The following is a 20,282-nucleotide window of genomic DNA, read 5'->3' on the forward strand; positions in this document are numbered from 1 at the left end:
CAGACGGTTCTAGCTCCCGCCCTTGGTCTATGTATACCTTCATTTGCTTCTTGTCTTTGCCTGTGATTCTTTTCTGTTTCCTGGCTCTGCTGCTCCTGCTATGATTATTGACCTTGCTTAATTTTTGACCCTGTCTTTACTGACTACGCTCCTGGTCTGCATTTGGTACCTCGTACACTCCTGGTTTGACTCGGCTCATTCACTACTCTTGTTGCTCACGGTGTTGCCGTGGGCAACTGCCCCATTTCCCTTAGCTTCTGTGTACCCTTGTCTGTTTGTCTGTCGTGCAATTATTGAGCGTAGGGACCGTCGCCCAGTTGTACGCCGTCGCCTAGGACGGGCCGTTGCAAGTAGGCAGGGACTGAGTGGCAGGTAGATTAGGGCTCATCTGTCTGTCTCCCTACCCCGTCATTACAGCCATAGCCTGATCTAGAGAGTCAGAGGTGGGATAGCTAACTAACTGGTCTTTAAGGGTGTTCGACAGACCCAATCTAAACTGGCACCTCAAGGCAGGGTCATTCCACCGAGAAGCTACACACCACTTCCTAAAGTCTGAACAGTACTCCTCAACGGGTCTCTTACCCTGAAATAAGGTCACCAGCTTACTCTCGGTAAAGGCAGTTTTGTCATCCTCGTCATAGTTGAGCCCGAGAGCAGAAAAAAAAGGTCAACAGAAGAAAGTTCAGGGGTGTCAGGAGCCAAGGAGAAGGCCCATTCCTGGGGGCCATCCCGGAGCAGGGACCTAATTATACCCACTCGCTGGCTCTCAGAACCTGAGGAGTGGGGTCTTAATCGGAAATAGAGTCTAAAACTCTCCAGAAAAGAGAAAAAAGTCCTCCGGTCCCCTGAGAACCGGTCAGGCAATTTGAGGTGTGGTTCAATAGATGAGGTGAAGGGTACTACCTGGGTAGCATCACGCTGGTTGAACCTCTGAGCCAGGTCTTGGACCTGTAGGGAGAGACCCTGCATTTGCTGAGCCAGGGCCTCAAGGGGATCCATAGTAGAGTCAGGGACCAGGGTACGAAAATGTATGGGGCCTGTGATTATGTAGTGGTACGGGGTGGGGAGATGGCAGGTGAGCCCTAATCTACCCGCAACTACTTGCACGGCCCGTCCTAAATGACAGCGTACAATTGGGCGACGGTCCCTACGCTCAGTAAGTGCAAAGACAGACAACACAAGACAAGGGCACACAGAAGCAAAGGGGAGTAAGGGCAGTTGCCCACGGAAAACTGTGAGCAACAGGCAGTGGTGAACGAGCCGAATCAAACCAGGAGAGTATGTAGTAGCAAAACAGAGCAGGAGAATAGTCAGGCAAGCCAGGGTCAAAAAGTAACAGCGGTCAATCAGGTAAATAGCAGGAATAGCAGAGCCAGGAAACAAGAGAATTACAGGCAAGGAACATGCTGCAAGTGAGGGTATAAATAGACCAAGGGCGGGAGCTAGAACCGTCAGGCCAGGCTGTGATCGCGTCACTCTAGCAGACCTTTATTCTTTTAAATATCTCTCTGATCTGCCAGTTTGGTCTGGCATGTTGCTGGTTGGATCGTTAGTACGAACGATCCCACTGATGATTGTTTCGCCGCTTCCTGGCCGATCAAAATCTGATAGGTATGGCTAGCTTTAGATCATGCAAAACATAAGTTTTGAATTGTTTTAAAAATGTCTAGATACTGCTGTTAAATACCTGCTATAGCACCCCTAGTGTTTTTTTTTATTCCTGCTCCGAACTTCCATCTAACGTGTCTAGTGCTGGTGAGATCAGGGTAGATTCTAGCTTTTCTGCTATCTGAGGCGAAATTTAAAATGCTTCTCCTTCACCCAAGACCTTGATTGATCCTGGCCGTCCTACATCACAACCAGCCTCCTCCAACTCCCGTGGATGTGCCGTTGCCTTGTTTGTCCTGAGAATGAGCAATGTCAAATGTACTCCCAGGCATGCTGGGTGCAGTGCTGAAGCCGGGCAGTGTACACCTCGCTTCACTGCGCATGCCTAGGGAGTACAAGGCAACGGTGCATCCGCGAGAGTTGGAGGTGACTAGTAGAGACATAGAACGGCCAGGGGGATGTCAATCAAGCGTGGAAGGGCGGTTTTGGAAGCCACACTTTATGTCTCTTCGGGATAGGGGCCCCAACCCCATTACTCCACGAAGGTTAGTTAGTATACAGCATGCGTCATTTTAACCCCTTAGTGACCAGCCTATTTTAGGCCCTAATAACCAAGCTATTTTTTTCATTTTTCTATAGTCACATTCAAAGAGCTATAACTTTTTTGTTTTTCCGTCGACATAGCTGTATGAGGACTTGTTTTTTGCGGGATTAGTTATAATTTTTAACCATTTTGGAGTACATATCATTTTTTGATTAACTTATATTAACTTTTATTGGGGGAATAGAAAAAAACCCTGAAATTCTACCATTGTTCTATGCGTTTTAAATTCACGCCGTTCACTGTGCGGCGTAAATAACACGTTACCTTTATTCTATGGGTCGGTACGATGACGATGATATCACATATGAAGAGGATTTTTATGTTTTACTACTTTTGCACAATAAAGACTCTTTTGAACTAAAATTATTTGTTTTTGCATCGTCGCGTTCTAAGAGCCGTAATTTTTTAATTTTTCCGTCAATGTAGTGATATGTCGGCTGCAGGACGAGACTGAGTTTTGATTGGTACTACATTGGGTACATGGGACTTATCGATTAACTTCTATTATGACTTTTTTGGGAGGCAATGGAAAAAGATATTGTTTTTTGCGTTTTTTTTTACGGTGTTCACCTTGCGGTTTAAATGACATGTTAACTTTATTGTTTGGGTCATTACGGTAGCGTCGATACCACATATGTGTACTTTTATCAAAATTTGTACACTTTTACTAAATAAAACCACTTTTGTGGAATAAAAAATTTTTTTTTTTACTGTAATCTTTATTAATAATTTTTATTTCACATTACTTACTTATTTTTTTAGTCCCACTAGGGGACTTCGCTGTGCGATCTTTAGATCGCTGCTATAATGCTTTGGTATACTTAGTATTAGGGATGTCACGATACCAGAATTTGAACTTCGATACCGATCCTTCATTTAGTATTGCGATTTCGATACCAAAACGATACTTTGCCAACAGTAATAGAAAAAAAATTTCTTCCATTTTCTGATGTGAGGCACGAGGTGTGATGAATTTTGAATGTGCCTCACATTAATAGTAATTAAACCCATCATGTTTCTCAGTCATAATGGGTTAATGTGTAAGGTACATGATGGGGTTAATTACTATTAATGTGAGGCACATGGAGGTTAAATTTATCACACCTCGTGCCCCACAATAAGTGAAAGAAAGCAGTTTTTATTTAATTTTTTTACAGCGTGCACATCATAAATGATGCAAAAAAATGGTTGTGAAGGCTATTACGGCTGCGCCAATACGAATATGTGTATGTTTTATGTATTGAGACTTATTTTAATGTTTTTTGTAAAAGAAGATGTATGTGTATTTTTTTTAAATTTAACATTACTTTATGTTTTTACTTTATTTTTAAACTTTAATGTACTGGAATTCCTGTGATGCGATCCAAGGGGCATCCCCCTCCTCACTTTCCTCTTGAATGCTGCAGTCAGCTTTGATCACAGCATTCAGGGGAATAACGGCGGATATGAGAGGTTTCTCTGATCTCCACCGTTATAGAGAGGGGCTGCGGCTGTGTAATACAGCCATGGCCCCGCTTCTGAAATTAAGTGCGTGCGCGGTTAGCATGAGGTGATGCGACCGGCGCTGCACTAATAAGCGGCGGTGCAGGCACTAAAGACAGAACGTGGGGGTGTTTTGTAGTGTGCCCACCATGTTCTGTCTTCAGTGCCGCTGCTCATTAGTGCAGTGCTGGGCACATCGCATCATCCTGACCGCGTGCACTTGTCAGGATTCAGGAGCGGGGCAATGACTGTATTACACAGCCGCAGCCCCGCTCTCATACATTCATGTGTTACTGTACTGAGCTGTGCGGTCGCATAGCTTAGTATCAAAATATATGAAATAACGTATCGAACCGTTTGGGGATGCACAGTATCGAAACAGTATCGAAGTTTCAATGCATTGTGCATCCCTAGTTAGTATACCAAAGCATTATTGCCTGTCAGTGTAAAACTACGTAAATACAGCACCAGAACCAAGCTTAGTACATAAATATGGGACCAAAACCAAACTCAGTACATATATACAGCAGCAGAACCAAGCTCAGTACATAAATACAGCACCAGACCCAAACACAGTACATACATACAGCACCAGAACAAGTTTAGTACATAAATACAGCACCAGAACAAAGATTAGTACATATACATACAGCACCAGAACCAAGCTCAGTATATTTAACTGGTTGCCGACACAGGACGAGTATGCTCGTCCTGAGCGGCGAGGACTTCGCACATTAGGACGAGCATACTCGTCCTGTGTGACAGCCGTCCCTGCGCGCATCTGTGCGCGCGATCGAGAGCGGGGCAAAGGCTGTAATACACAGCCACGGCCCCGCTCTGACAGCGGAGAGGAGAGAAACATCTCTCCGCTGTTAACCCTTTGAACGCCGCGATGAAAGCTGATCACGGCATTCAAAGAGAGGGGACTGCACATTGATCGCGTCACAGAAAATAACTGTGACGCGATCAAAGCCCACAACTCGTATGGCCAGACAGCCCAGGGTCCATTGAAGAACCCCAGGGCTGTCTGAACATAGTTCCTGTTGTTAGGGCATACTGAGGTATGCCCTAACAACTGCCTGTGTACAATCAGTACACAGGCTAATGTACTGGCATATAGATCTATGCCAGTACATTGCAGTTACAAAATAAAAATCAAAATGATAAATCCCTTTATGGGATTAAAAAAAAAAGTTAAATGAATGTAAAAAAAAATAATGGTAAATAAATAAATAAAAAGTAAATAAAATACACAGAAACACACATTTTTTATAATAAATCAACTTTTTAAAATATAAGTCCCAAAACATGAAATAATATAGACATATTTGGTATCGCCACGACCATAACAACCTGTACAACAAATGTATAACATTATTTATGATGATCGGTGTATGGTGTAAAAAAAAAAATTAAAACTGCTGCACAACTGCTTTTTTTCTGCATTTTAATCTAATTAAAAATTTATAGAAATTAAACGATAATGTATTTGTACCAAAAAATGGTACGTACATAAAGTACAACTCGTCCCGCAAAAAACAAAGTCTCATACAACTACGTCGTACAAAAAATAAAAGCGTTATGAGCGTCGGGATGCAAAGAGGGAAATGTAAAAAAAATTGCTCTGACCTCAAGGCCAAAATTGGCCGTGTCCTTAAGGGGTTAAATACAGCACCAGAACCAAGCTCAGTACATAAATACAGCACCAATGTTTTGAAAGATTGTCAGATCATGTATTACAGCATGGTGGTGGTTTAGGGAGCTAAACCAACCTAACAGATTACCTTTGAATATACAAAGAAATGTAACAATTACATCTGCACTGCAATTTTTCTCCTTATAAATCTATTCTACATGGATACAGCACCACAACCAAGCTCACTACGTAAATACAGCACCAGAACCAAGCTTAGTACATAAATATGGCACCAAAACCAAACTCAGTACATATATACAGTAGCAGAACCAAGCTCAGTAAATAAATACAGCACCAGACCCAAGCTCAGTACATATATACAGCACCAGAACCAAACACAGTACATACATACAGCACCAGAACAAAGCTCAGTATATTTAAATACAGCACCAGAACCAAGCTCAGTACATAAATACAGCACCAATAATTTGAAAGATTGTCAGGTCATGTATTACAGCATGGTGGCGGTTTAGGGAGCTAAAACAACCTGACAGGTTCCCATTGAATATACAATGAAATTCAACAATTCCAGCTGCACTGCAATTTTTGTTCTTATAAATCTATCCTACATGGATACAGCACCACAACCAAGCTCAGTACATAAATACAGCACCACAACAAAGCTCAGTACCTAAATACAGCACCAGAACAAAGCTCAGTACATAAATTCAGCACCAGAACCAAGCTCAGTACATACACTTAAAGTCGATATGAAAAGTCTATGCACTCCTGTTAAAATGTCAGGTTTTTGTCAGATTACAAATCAGTCCAAGATAAATCAGATCAGAACTTTTTCCATCTTTAATGTCAACTATAATCTGTACAATTGTATTGAAAAACAAACTGAAATCTTTTAGGGTGGAAAATAAAAATGAAGAACAAAAAAAATGTGGTTGCATAAATATTCACACCATTAAACTAATACTTTGTTGAATTACCCTTTGACTTTATGATAGCATTCAGTCTTATTTGGGTAGAAGTCTATCAGCATGGCACATCGTTACTTGGCAATTGTTGCCCACTCTTCCCTGCAAAAGCACTCCATACCTGTCAGATTGCGAGGGCATCTCCAGTGTACAGCCCTCTTCAGGTAAATACAGCACAAGAACCAAGCTCAGTACATAAATACAGAACCAAGCTCAGTACATAAAAACAGCACCAGAACAAACTCAGTTCATAAATACATCACCAGAACCAAGCTCAGTACTAAATACAGGACAAGAACCAAGTTTACTACATGAATACATCACCAGAACAAAGTTGATTACATATATACAGCACCATCACTAATCCAGCTCAGTACAGAGATCATTTGCAAAGTTAGGTTAGTCCCAGCCATATAAATTTGTACAGCGTTTAACTACAGTTCCCAGTATGGCCTCAAAAATGAACAACTCATTGTGAAACAACAACTCCCAGCATAAAGATATGCTGGGAGTTTCTGATTCATAAAAAAAGAATGATGCTGGGGGGCGTGGCCAGCTATGGGAGAGTGAAGACGTGCTCTCTCCAGCTCCTCAACTAGCGCTACTAAATTGGCTGACATCCACTCCCAGATATGGGGAAAAATTCTAAAAAAGCAAGGGCAGCAGCCCCTACATGTCCCTCATCGCCCCAGCGCGATATCGGGGATTATTTTGGGCGACAGCCCCAGATGCAGCTGCGGGCTGCGGCGCGGGCCGAGGCTGGGGGTCAAAATGGCCGCCCGACCTCTCCATCTCCAACGGACCAGGGCCCGGAGATGACGGCAGGACATATCCACTCACCCTCTGAGGTGCAGACCCTGGAGTTCACCGATCCTCTGTCTCCTTCCCGGGCTGCGATGGATCGTGCGGCCCGTGCGACAACGCCTCCAGCTTTCCAAGATGGCCGCCGGGACCACGAGGTTGGCGAATGCAGGCCTGCTCTGGAGAGCACGGCCCTCCCTTCAGCTGCTCCGATAGAGAGCGTGCCAGCACAGGACCCAGAGGCACTAGATCCCCGGTCTTGCTGGGAGACTTCGGAGACCCCTGTGGCGGCGGATGCCGTTCCCCGGTCACAACATGTGGCCTCTCAAGATGGCTGCCATCCTCCATCGTCTCTGCTTTCATGGCCTGCGGGCCCTCTTCTTCCGGGATCCGACTGCGGCCTACTACCAGCCCCTGGAGTGAGAGACACCGCATCTGCCCTGCCTGCAGTTCTGCAGTTGGAGGAGTTAGCGAGGAGGCACAGTGAGTACCGAGGCCCTGAGCCTCCCATCACCCAGGTCACCTCACACCCTATGGGACGGATAGCCCCAGCTCTCCCCCTTCCATCCAGGGATCCGGGGCTGGTGGGAGCCTCTCCCTCTCGGCCCTCCAGCTCCGCACGGCACGGATACCCCAATGCCCCAATGATATTAACCTCGACCCTGCTTATGGGATCTCCCCGGCATCCCGGGACTATGCCTGCACTACCTGCAAGTGGCCAAGGTCCTCAATTGCACCCACTCCCGTCGCCTGAAGTGGACACGCCAGCCAGTAGTGGATTAAGTTTTACCGACCCGTTGTCTGGATCTATGTGTGAAAATCGGCCGGCGACTCTCTCAGATATCCGCCAGCTTGTTCAATTGTTGCCTACTAGGGCTGATATGATTTCCTTTGCCAGACAGATCGTGGAAGAATGCAAGCTGGAGTTTACACAGTTTCGTGCGGAACTTTCCTCACTTTCTACGAGGGTGGACACTCTTACGCAGGATCGGGTTGCTGAAAATGCCACTATTGCAGATATCCAATCCACTATCCAGCAGCACTCAGCTCAGTTGTTCACCTTGCAGCAGCATCTTGATGATATTGAAAACCGTAATAGGAGGAACAACCTACGTGTTCGAGGATTGCCCGAATCTGTTCCTGCGTCTGATCTGTTTTCGACTCTATCCACCATCTTCAATACTTTGCTAGGCCGTCCGCCGAATACCCATATAGAGATCGACCGGGCACATAGAGCTCTCCGCCCTGTAAGTATTGACGATCCTCGGCCGAGGGATGTCATTTGCCGAATACATTTCTACGCAATCAAGGACTCTATCCTCCAAAAAATCAGACGGCAACCCATCATTCTCCATCAAGGCACGCAGTTACGTATTTTACCGGATTTATCTCGACATACGCTGGCGCAAAGAGCTGCTCTCAAACCCCTGCTGGAGGTACTCCGAAGCCGGGACATCATCTACAGGTGGGGCTTCCCGTTTGCCCTGATGGTCCGACAGGAGGGCCGTACCTACACTGTGCGATCCCCGACCGACCTGCCTGGTTTCTTGCGGGACTTGAATCTTCCTCATGTTGCATTACCGGAGTGGCCCTCGTTGTTATCCTCTGCTGGCGGGGGATCACGGGGGAGACGCCCAATCTCTGGGCCCCTAGCGGTGGTGGAGGGACGCCCTCCGCGTGGACCCCGGAGACGATCTAGACGCCGACAAGAACATGACCCTATTCCACCCATGGAGATTGCCCGTTCGGCGTGATGACCCGGACGGCCGTTCTTGGAATTCCTCCTTTTCTTTACTTGCTGCTGTCTGTTTTCAAGATTGCTTGTTGTTTTTTTTTTTTACCGTTACCTTCAGATGCCTTCCAATGTCTTCCTCTCTTATTATTTAAAGTGTGCAAATGATGTTAAAGCTGTTAATACCTATATTATTGTACGCTAGGGAGTGCGGATAACTCTTATGCGTAGTTGCCACCTTCCCCCTGTAGGTTTTGGACCGAATTTTCGGTCTTCCGCAATAGTGCGATTAGCTTGTGCGGCAGTTGTTTTTCTACTGCCTTTTTTGTTTGATTTTATGTCTGTGTTTTTTTCTAATGCTCTGTTCTTTACTCCTAGCTTGTTTCCCTCCTCTACTTCCCTCCTGGCGATCCTGGACTCCGATCCTTCGTGCGTTAGCCGGAATTCCTCAGCGAGTCGTTTAGTCTGCATCCATGGCTGACCTTAATATTGCCTCCTTCAACGTGAAGGGGCTGAATGTTCCTGAAAAGCGGGCGCAAATTTTACACCATCTACACAAACGTAAGGTACACATCGCATGCTTTCAGGAAACACACTTTAAGGAGGGACATACCCCTACTATCAGGCACAAACACTACACTACGTGGCATTTCAGTAATAATCCCCTTTCCAGATCGTGTGGAGTTGCCATAGCCCTCCACAAGTCTCTCCCCCATCAGGTTGTCAATCTTGTTGCGGATCCCGATGCGAGATACCTCATCTTAGTGCTTAATATTGGTGGGAGGGAATTCACGGTGATTAACGCTTATGCTCCTAACCAGGGTCAGGTGCCCTTCATTCTTCAACTAATAGAAACCGCCCTTCCAGTGGTCCGAGGGACTGTGGTGCTGTGCGGAGACTTTAACCTTACTCTGGATCCGACGGTGGATAATTCTACTGGTCGCTCTAGTGTTGCATACGGTGCTATTAGGCGGGAGAGGCGTGCTCTCCTACAGCTTCAACTGTGTGATGCATGGCGCATTCAACACCCCACGGATAAGGATTATAGTTTTTACTCCCATCCGCATGGCACCTACAGTCGCTTGGATTACATTTTCCTTCAGCAACATGCTCTCCCCTGGGTAGCATCTACGTCCATTGGCAGTATCCTGTGGTCTGACCATGCCCCGGTATATTGTACCTTACATCTCCCCTTCATCACTAAAGGCCCCTGGACTTGGAGACTGAATGAGTCCCTGCTCCTGGATGGGGTGTGCCATGCTGATTTGCTTCAAACGGTGGAACATTTCACTATTGATCATGCCCAGGACGACACATCCCCCTTGGTTCGTTGGGAAGCTCTTAAATGTGTTCTCAGGGGGGTCCTCATAAAACATGGGGCGCGCCTTAAGAGGGAAAGGGCCCACTCCCTTAAAATTGCTCTCCAAAAAATTAGTGCTCTTGAACTGGCTCACAAACGTGCGCTGTCTCTTCCGATTTTCCGTGAGTTACAGATTGCCCGACAGGACGCCAGACGGCTGTTGGACTCTGCCCAGCAGCGCGCTCTTCAAGTCTGTCGCAGTAAATTCTACGAGTTTGGCAATAAGAGCGGACGTATGTTGGCCAGAGCTTTAAAAACCAGAATTGCCCAGTCACACATCCCAAATACTAAGGCCCCTTCTGGCCAAGTTGTTCACACGACCCCAGAGATAGCGGAGTGCTTCCATAGCTTTTTCTCTGAGCTTTACAACCTTAACCCCCCCACCCCCGCCCCCTCCCATCCGCCGGGACGGGACTCTTTCTCATCTCCCTTCACACCGTTGTCTGGGGAGATAGCTGAGGAACTCGATACGGACTTCACTCCCGCGGAGCTCCTCATGGTTATAACTGATCTTCCTGGGGGAAAGAGTCCTGGCCCGGATGGCTACACTGCCAAGTTTTACAAGGTGTTGGCGGACCGGTTGCTACCGCTTCTGTTGTCAGCTTTCAACTCTATTTCCCCGGAGGTCCTGTTTCCTCCGGGCTCCACCTTGGCTCATGTCGCTGTTATCCCTAAGCCGGGTAAGGACCCTCAACTCTGCTCCAGTTATCGTCCCATCTCCCTGCTCAATGTAGACTTAAAAATTTACGCTAAATTGCTCGCCAATAGACTCAATAAATACCTGCCAGATCTAATTCACCCGGACCAGGTGGGGTTTGTGCCTGGTCGGGAGGCCCGTGACAACACCCTTAAAACTTTTGATATCATTCACCACGCCCAGACTAACCGAATCCCACTCATGATCCTGTCCCTGGATGCTGAAAAGGCGTTCGACAGGATATCGTGGTCTGCCCTTTACCAAACCCTTCGACATGTGGGAGTAGGACCATCTTTCTTGGCAAAAATTATGGCATTGTATCGTACACCCTCGGCCCAAATAAAAATAAATGGTTCCCTTTCGGCACCTTTCCCTATTTACAATGGCACACGACAGGGCTGTCCCCTATCCCCCCTGTTGTATGTCCTGGTTATGGAACATCTCATGGCCTCCATTCGGAACAACTCGGATATTAAGGGTATTAACATTGGAGGGAAGGAATACAAGTGCTCGGCATTTGCTGATGACCTATTGGTCTATATCACAGACCCTCATGTCTCTCTCCCTTCACTGATGTCCGAGCTGTCTCGTTTTGGATCATGGTCTAATTTCAAAATCAATTTCTCTAAGTCTGAGGCGCTAAATGTTTCTCTCCCGGGCCCGTTAGTGTCGCTTCTCCAAAGTAATTTCCCCTTTTCATGGCCCTCTAGAGGTATTACATATTTGGGTGCCCGTATAAGTGGGGACCTTACACAATTGTTTACAAATAATTTTATCCCCCTACTGGCCAAGTTTCGCACTGACCTTAATTCCTGGCATAAGACTGAGTTTTCCTGGTTTGGCCGTATCAATATTATTAAGATGTCTCTCCTCCCCCGCTTGCTTTATCTCCTGCAGACGATCCCCATCTCTATCCCATCTTCCTATTGGTTGCGGCTTCAGCGATGCTTCGGCTCCTTCATTTGGCCGACTGGTCGCCCACGTCTGAGCCGGGCTCTTCTGACTCGTTCCAGGGGTACGGGTGGGGTTGGTCTGCCGGATTGTCGGCTCTACTATTTGGCATCAAATCACGCACGGGTTTTAGATTTTTTTCATAACCGTGAATCAAAACTATGGGTTCGTTTAGCTCAACAACTATGTCCCAGTACCCTATCATCCCTGCCGTGGATCCTGCCCGGGAATAGACCGACTCAAGCCTCCTTTGTTGTTTACCATACTCTCATGGCGTTGAGGTCCTTAGGGCCTGGAAGTACGCTTGTAGACCCCCTGGGTCCTTTAACTCCTATCACAGATAATCCAGCCTTTCCTGCTGGCAAGGCTGGTCGCTCCTTCCTAGGCAGGCCGTCCACCAACCCCATGTATTTTGCCCAGGTCCTCTCAGCTTCCTCTCTTCTCCCTCTAACCTCCATCTGCCCCGATGCCGTGCCCCTCACTCGCCATAGATATGAGTATGCCCAGTTAAAACATTTTTATGGAGCGGTAAACCGACGCGCACATCTTCACAGGTCGTTGACGGACTTTGAGCGCCTATGTGTCTCCTCCCAGCCCCCTACACATACCATATCCACAATATATAAATTACTCCTTTCGCAGCGTTCCCAACAACTTCCCTCCTTCTGCGGGGCCTGGGAGAGAGAATTACATACTACATTTACTGATACACAATGGAAGCGGTGTTTCTCCCTCTCACAAAAAGCCTCTATAGCCGTTAGGGCCCAGGAAACTAGTTATAAAATTGTCTCTAGATGGTATCGGGTCCCGGCTGCGCTTCATAAATGGTATCCGTCTGTGCCTGATAATTGTTGGCGCTGTGGTGCTGTGGGAGGTTCCATGTCTCATGTTTGGTGGAGTTGCCCCTTGTTGAGGAGTTTTTGGGATGCGGTACTTAAATTGATATTGGAGGTTACTGGAGTCTCTGTCCCCAACTCTCCGGAGGCAGCTCTTTTATTCATGTTCCCGATGCCATTACACATTTATAAAAGCTCCCTAACTAGACATCTGCTTCAGGCGGCAAAGTCAGTGATCCCGCGCAGGTGGAAAACGGCAATGCCCCCAACATTAGATGAGTGGTTTCGGGAAGTTGCCTTGATACAGCGAATGGAACACTTGGTGGCTCACTCCCCGGCAGCTGTGGTAAAATACACGTCTACATGGTCTCCTTGGATAGTGTTTCTTTCTTCGCCTTCCTACCTTACGGTTGTAACCTGAGTCGGCCGATGCCCCTGTGAAATATACTACGGCTCTTGCTCGCTGCTGATTTTTTACTCATAATACGCCGGAACTGGAGTCCAGGATCCCTCCTGTCCTCTCCCCTCCCTCCTATCCTTCCCTCTCTTGGGGCCTTTTTCTGTACTTTCTTTCCCCCTGACTAGGGCTATGTGCCTCTCCTTCTCTGTTTGAGTTAAGTGATCTCACTGTACCTCCTGATGTTATGCCTTTATGATTATTCATGCTACTGTTGTACACTGATAATTCTGTTTCAGGTCAAGATGTGATGCACATTATTGATTTTTCCCTTTTTTTTTTCTGTATGTTTTTGCTTTGGTCCACTGACCTTGTTTGTTCTTTTAGTTATGGGTGGAGGCCTTCTCTCCCATATGTTTTGTAATTTTGTGTTCTAAAACTCAATAAAATTTTTGAATAAGAAAAAAAAAAAAGAATGATGCTACCCATTATCTTGCTTCAGATCATACAGTAAATACAGTACTGATCAGTCAGAGGCAGAATAAACATTCACATTCAGTGACACACAGGTAACGTGCTCTCAGATTGGAGTTGTTGTCTTTTCTTTTTCATCCGGTCCAGACCACCATGACGACTTTTCCTGGACACGACTTCTTTCTGTAAATTGTATGGCTCAGATGTCTTTGACTACTCACTTTTCCAACATATCCGCATCTATAAACTAAGACAAAATCCTTAAGGTGCAATACACTACCCCTGTGGATATAATAGCACCATACATTTTGCCTCTGAATATACCACCACACACTGTGCTCCTGAATATACTGCCACACACTGTGCGCCTGAATAAATTGCCACACACTGTATCCCGTGAAAATAAGGCACCACACACAATTGGAGCTAAAATTGGAGATCCAATTGAATCGTTTGGTGGCATTTGGGTTATGAGGCTGCTTCTACTGTCTTGATTCTTATTGGCTGGCCTGCATAATAGAAGGAACCAATCCGCCACCTTTGAACAATATTGTGAAGGCAGCGAAACTGAGCATGTGTGATCACTGGCACTGGACACATTAGATGGACGTTCTGATAGGGAATAAAAAAAAAAATTAAATTAAAAATATGTTAGGTTTTGTGTGATCTAACTGAGAAATTTAATATTTATTGTGGGACAACTCCTTTAAGTAGACACTAACTTTTCTAACAACTATGTTAATATTTTTTTTAGCACTTAATGATTTATATCCCAGATTAGACCCCTAAATTAATTAAACCTCAGACCAGACCCCAAAAAAAATTCAGAGGCGGATTTGGCATTCAAATTTAGGGAGAAGGGGGACCAAAAATTAGTGATATGGCTAATTTTGCTTTGTTTTGTCATGCCCCTTGTCACCCCCTTAAATATGTAACACAACATGTTTTCAACATAAGGAAAATAAAGGTGAAATATTTGACCAGGTAGTGCCTTTTCACGGCAGTCACTAACGGACTTTATTCTGATGCATACATCTTTTCACGGCACTGCATCAGAATAAGATATCGGCGCGGTGGGGAGCAAAATCTCCAGTAGCTGAGGGCTGGTAGCAACGCTGCTCGAGCGGGCGGATCGAAATCCGCCTGTTTAACCCCTTCGATGCGGCGCTCAATATCGAGTGCTGCATCTAAGTGGTTTTGGAGGGAGGGGGCTCCCTCTCTCACACCACTGGCACCCTGCATGCCATCACAGGGTGTCAGTGTTTTCTATGGCAGCCGGGGGCCTAACAAAGGCCCCCAGATCTGCCTGTAGTGGATGCCTGCTAGGCCAAGCCAGAGGCATGACCTAGCAAAAGCATGTCAGTTTTACACGGACAGGCAGGACCGCCATCAGGAATTTCTGGGCCCCATACAGCCAAGATGTCTGCCCCCCCCCCCCAATCTATTACCGGGGGTGGGCAACGGAAAGTGTGGCACTCATATTTGTACATTACACACATTAACTGATTTTGGTGCTGATGTCAATTACAGTGAAGGAAAACATGGAGCAGGCAGTGACCGGTTAATGCTCTGGATTTTGATCTATTTAGCCAAAACGTATCTTACTGTATGGCATACAGTGGGATACGTCGCCCGAGGAATGGCCCCCAGGAAACTACTGAAGTCACTGTCCATGAACAGGTATGGAGCTTTCTACTAGCGCTCTGCCCAGGGACTATGGCGCTGTTCCTGATGTCCATATATGTAAAGTGACGTCCGGAGCTTTGCAAAGCCTGAGTACACTGTCGGAGCGTCGGCAACACTCTGCCCAGGGATTCCGGGCCTGGAGAATCCCCTGACGTCACTTTACATATATGGACAGTGATGTCAGGAGCTTTTCCAGGGACAAAGTCAACGGGTAGAGCACTTGTGATGCTCTGCCTGGGGACTCCGGAATAGCAAAGTCTACTACGCTATTCGATCCTTCAAAAATAAGGTATACCGACGTCCACCAGCCCAACGCAGGCTACAAGGACATAATGGAGCCCTGTGAATTATCGTCTACGTTGTTTATAGTGTACCTTAGAAGATTTCCTGACTTACACGATAAACTTAGGGAAACAACATGATGTGAAGGGAGCCTTAAGAGAGGGGGGAAGCGCTTGTGAGAACTAACGCTCCATTCTTACGTTGCAATTAAAGTTCAATGTGTTTTTCCACAGCAAAAATCTGAGGCTTAGGCCTTATTCACACGAACATGTCCGTTTTGCGCGTGCAAAAATCTCTGCATTTTGCACGCGCAAAAGGTTATGACACTCTGGTTTTATGTTTACAAACAGAAAAGCACGTGGTGCTTTTCTGTTTTCATTCATTGATTTTACTACTGTTGCGCGAATTACGAAGTGCTTCCGTGTGCCGAGCACGATTTTCACGCACCCTTTGACTTCAATGGGTGCGTGCTGCGCAAAACACGGCCAAATATAGGACATGTCATGAGTTTTACACTGCGCACATACGCTGCGTGAAATTCACCGACAGTCTGAACAGCCCCATTCATTAACATAGGTCCGTGCGACGTGCGTAGCATGGACGTAAAACACGTTCATGTGAATAAGGCCTTACCCTTTGATTTCTGACGAAGATGTGCCACAAGCGTGTAAGCAGATCCGGAAACCGTGTTGGAAACTGCGGCAAAAAAACAGCCAAAATCGCCTCATTGATTTCAACGGTAGACGAAGACGTTTTTTTCCCGCAAGCGGAAAAAAACACTTGCGAGGAAAAGAAGTAACATGCCCTTTCTTTTGGCATTTCTGTCTCTGACCTCCCATTGACATCAATGAGAGGCAGAGAAAGCCTGAAGGAATTTCAAGGCAGATTTTTCTGCCTACAAAAAACTGTGAACAAGGTCTAAGTCCCATTGTCATTCAAAGTTGCTTATCCTCGGCTTTTCCATGTAATATAAGTCGCATGCTACTTATTGCTGTTTGACAAGAGCAATAACCATCCAGACGTCAATTGAACGTCGTGCATAATGCATCTAATCCACTTGAAGTGGGGACACATAGGTAGAGTAAGGATTTTGCATACATAACGGTGTATCATGATGCCTTAGAGCAAATAGAGATACGTAGTGGCGATACATAGTGGCGACAGGACGAAACAGAACAGCAGCAGAGAATTACAGAAATTGAAGCTAGGATATTTGTTCATTAAGGCCCAGTGGTTTGATGGTTTGCATCCTGAAAATCCACTGGGCCTCCTTCTGCAAAATCCGCCTATCCCAATCACCCCCTCTGACTGGTGGTTGAACAAGTTCCATCCCTTGAAGTTTAAGGACCATTGGATCCCCTGAATGGCAATCCCAAACATGCCTAGATACAGAGGTATCACGCTTCCTGGCGATGTCACAAACATGGTCACTAATTCTGCGCCTAAACTATCGTTTGGTTTTGCCAACATATAGTTTCTCACATACACAAGTAATGAGATACACTACCCCTCTGGTGAGGCAGTTTATGAAAGATCTCATGTTATAAATTTCTCCAGTTGTTTTGCTCTTAAAAGTTTTACTGTTCCAGATGGAGCTGCATGCTTTGCATCCTCCACATCGATGCGTTCCCTTCAGGTTGGATGACAACCAAGTTTTAGTGCCCCTAGCCTCAAGGTGACTATGTACAAGTCTGTCTTTGATATTTCTACCTCTTTTGAACGTAATCTGAGGCCTGTCACCGACAAGATTCCCTACATCAGGCTCTGCTCTGAGGATGTCCCAGTAGGAGGTAAGTAGCTTCCTAACTTAATGGTGTGCCACATCGAACGTGCCTATCACTCTGATGGTTTCCTCCTTCTCAGGATGTATCTTAGGATTCAGGATGGATTCTCTATCTGCCAGCAGAGCATATTGGTATGCTGTTTTTAACACACCTCTGGGATATCCCCTACATTCAAACCTCCCTGTCAAACCTCTTGCTGACCTCTTGAAGTCTGATATTGTAGTACAGTTCCGTCTTGCTCTGATGTACTGGCCCTTAGGTATACACATTTTGAGAGGTTTGGGATGCCAGCTCTCCCACTTCAGCAAACTGTTTGTTGCAGTATCTTTTCTAAACATTTTCGTTTGAATGTAGCCTAAATCAGTTTTCTCTATTTTGATGTCAAGGAAGGAAATGACCCTTTCTGTAATTTCTGAGGTAAAATAAAGGCCCAGATCATTGATATTCAAAATCATTACAAATTCCTTAAATTCCACAGATGTACCTGACCACAGAATGAAGACATCATCAATGAATCCGAGCCACATTACAATGGACGTAGTATATTTGTCTATTTTCTCACTGAATACAAATTCTTTCTCCCACCAGCCCAGGAAGAGGTTGGCATACGTGGGGGCACATGGACTGCCCATCGCCACCCCCCTGAGCTGGTGGAAAATTTTGGGATCAAAGACAAAAAAGTTGTGTTCCAATATAAATTGGAGGAGTGTTAGCACAAATCAATTGTGTGCATGAAAATGGATCCCTCTGCCCTGGAGGAAGTACTCCACAGCTCCACACCCAAGGGAGTGGGGGATGGAGCTGTAGAGGGCCTTTACATGTAGGCTAGCAAGGAGAACATTGGGTTCACATCTAATACCCTCCAACTTTCTCAGCACCTCCATCGTATCTCTCACATACGACGGAAGTGCTGTGGCAAAGGGTCTAAGAATCCTGTCCACATATATTCTGGCATTCTGGGAGACACTATCAATTCCAGATACAACTGGACGGCCCTTAAGGGGAACGAGTCTCTTGTGGGCTTCGGGGAGACTGTAAAAAGTGGCCATCTGTGGACATTTCCCAAGAATAAATGCGAATTCCCTGGCATCAATAATCCTGTTACGGTTGGCCCTATTTTTTACAACAATTCTTTAATAAAATTCAATTTTTAAACGTTTAGACAGGCAGTGTATTTTCATGTGAACTGGGTGGCGGAAACCTCATATGCATGGGATGCAGAATCATCAGCATGTCATCGGAATCCGTATCTAATCCAACATGTGTGAACGGGGCCTTAGGGTGAGTTAAAAAAAACTCTGTTAGGCCAAATGCACATGAAACTTATTATGTGCAAATTTGTTGCGGGTATCTCATCTCATCTACATGTCGCATTTTCTGCACAAAAATGTACCTGCGGTGTGTATTTGAAAATATAATACATGTCAATTTATCTTGCGTTTCCGCTTGCGAATTGTTTCTGACTAGTTTAAAAAAAAATAAAAAAATCTGCAGCATAAAACCTGCACCTATTTCCGCATCAAAATATAAAAACTGCACCTAAAAACCTATCAAAAAACCTATCAAAAAATGCATTATTAGGTGCAGATTTTACCTGCGGAATTACCTATGGTTTTGAAATTAACCCTTTACATTGTAAAGATGAAATACATTACAATTCTGCAACACAATGGTCATGCAGCTGATTTAACCCCTTCCCTACTCAGCCATTTTTCGGATTTTCACTTTTGTTTTTTCCTCCCCACATTCCAAAAGCTATAATTTTTCCATCTATATAGCCATATAAGGGCTTGTTTCCTGCGGGACAAGTTGTAGTTTTTCATGGCACCATTTATTGTACCGCATAATGTACTTGGAAGCTGAAAAAAAATTATTTGTGAGATGAAATGGGCAAAATACATCAATTACGCCATATTTTTGAGGGTTTTGCTTTTACGGCATCCATCAGGCAGTTAAAACTACATATTCACCTTATTCTACAGGTTGATACAATTACGGCGATACCAAATTTATATGTTTTCTTTTATGTTTTACCACTTTAAAAAAATAAAATTATTTGCTAAATTAAAAAAATGTTTTGTGCCGCCATATTCTGAGAGCCAGAACTTTTTCATTTGTCCATCAATTTAGTGATGTGAGGGCTTAAATTTTGTAGGATGAGCTGTAGTTTTCACCGATACTATTTTGGGGTATATGCGACTTTTTGATCCCTTTTTTGGAACGCTAAGGTGACCAAAAACCAGCAATTTGCGTGTTTTCTATATTTATTTTTTTACGGCATTCACCCAGTGGGTTAAACTACGCTATATTGTGATAGTTCGGACTTTGAAGGACGCGGCGATACCAGTTATGTTAATTTTTATTTATTTTAACATTGATTTAGGGGAAAAAATGTGAAAAGGTTTTTTTTTTAAACTTTTAATACTTTATTATTTTATTACTTCATTTATTATTTATTTTTGGGAACATAAAAAACACCTTTATTTAACTGTTTTTTACTTTTACTTTTTTTTATTAGTCCCCCTAGGGGACTTGAAGCAGCGATCCACTGGAATGATCACCCACTGCATGATATACTGCAATACTAATGTATTGCAGTATATCGGGATTATGAGGCAGAGTTTCAAAGGATTACAGAGATGGCAGATCTGGGGGCTTTCATTAGACCCCCAAGCTGCTATAACAACCGTTAACAGCCAATCGTGCCGGGGGGGGGCGCGATGGCTTGTTTCAGGGGGTGCCCCCTTGATTCTAACACTTTAAATGCCGCGGTCGCGATTGACCGCGGCATTTAAGGTGTTAAACGGGCGGAATCAAAGTGATCTTTGATTCCGCCCGTTGCAGTGAGGTGTCGGCTGCGTAAAACAGCCGTCACCCGCTGTGTATGGAGCGAGCTCCGCACGTAGGCTCGCTCTATACTTCCCATACATACCTAACCCTTATCACGTATAGTTACGTGATATTGC

At 45.2% G+C, this 20,282-nt stretch overlaps 1 protein-coding gene across 1 annotated transcript in view; it reads left to right on the top strand.

The window, feature by feature from the left end:
• The window catches only part of MAMDC2 (MAM domain containing 2), an 86,499-nt gene that overhangs the window by 9,436 nt on the left and 56,781 nt on the right, over nucleotides 1-20,282 (top strand). The window lies entirely within an intron of this gene.

This window comes from Rhinoderma darwinii, chromosome 1 (assembly GCF_050947455.1).
Source record: "Rhinoderma darwinii isolate aRhiDar2 chromosome 1, aRhiDar2.hap1, whole genome shotgun sequence".
NCBI classification, from domain to species: Eukaryota; Metazoa; Chordata; class Amphibia; order Anura; family Rhinodermatidae; genus Rhinoderma; species Rhinoderma darwinii.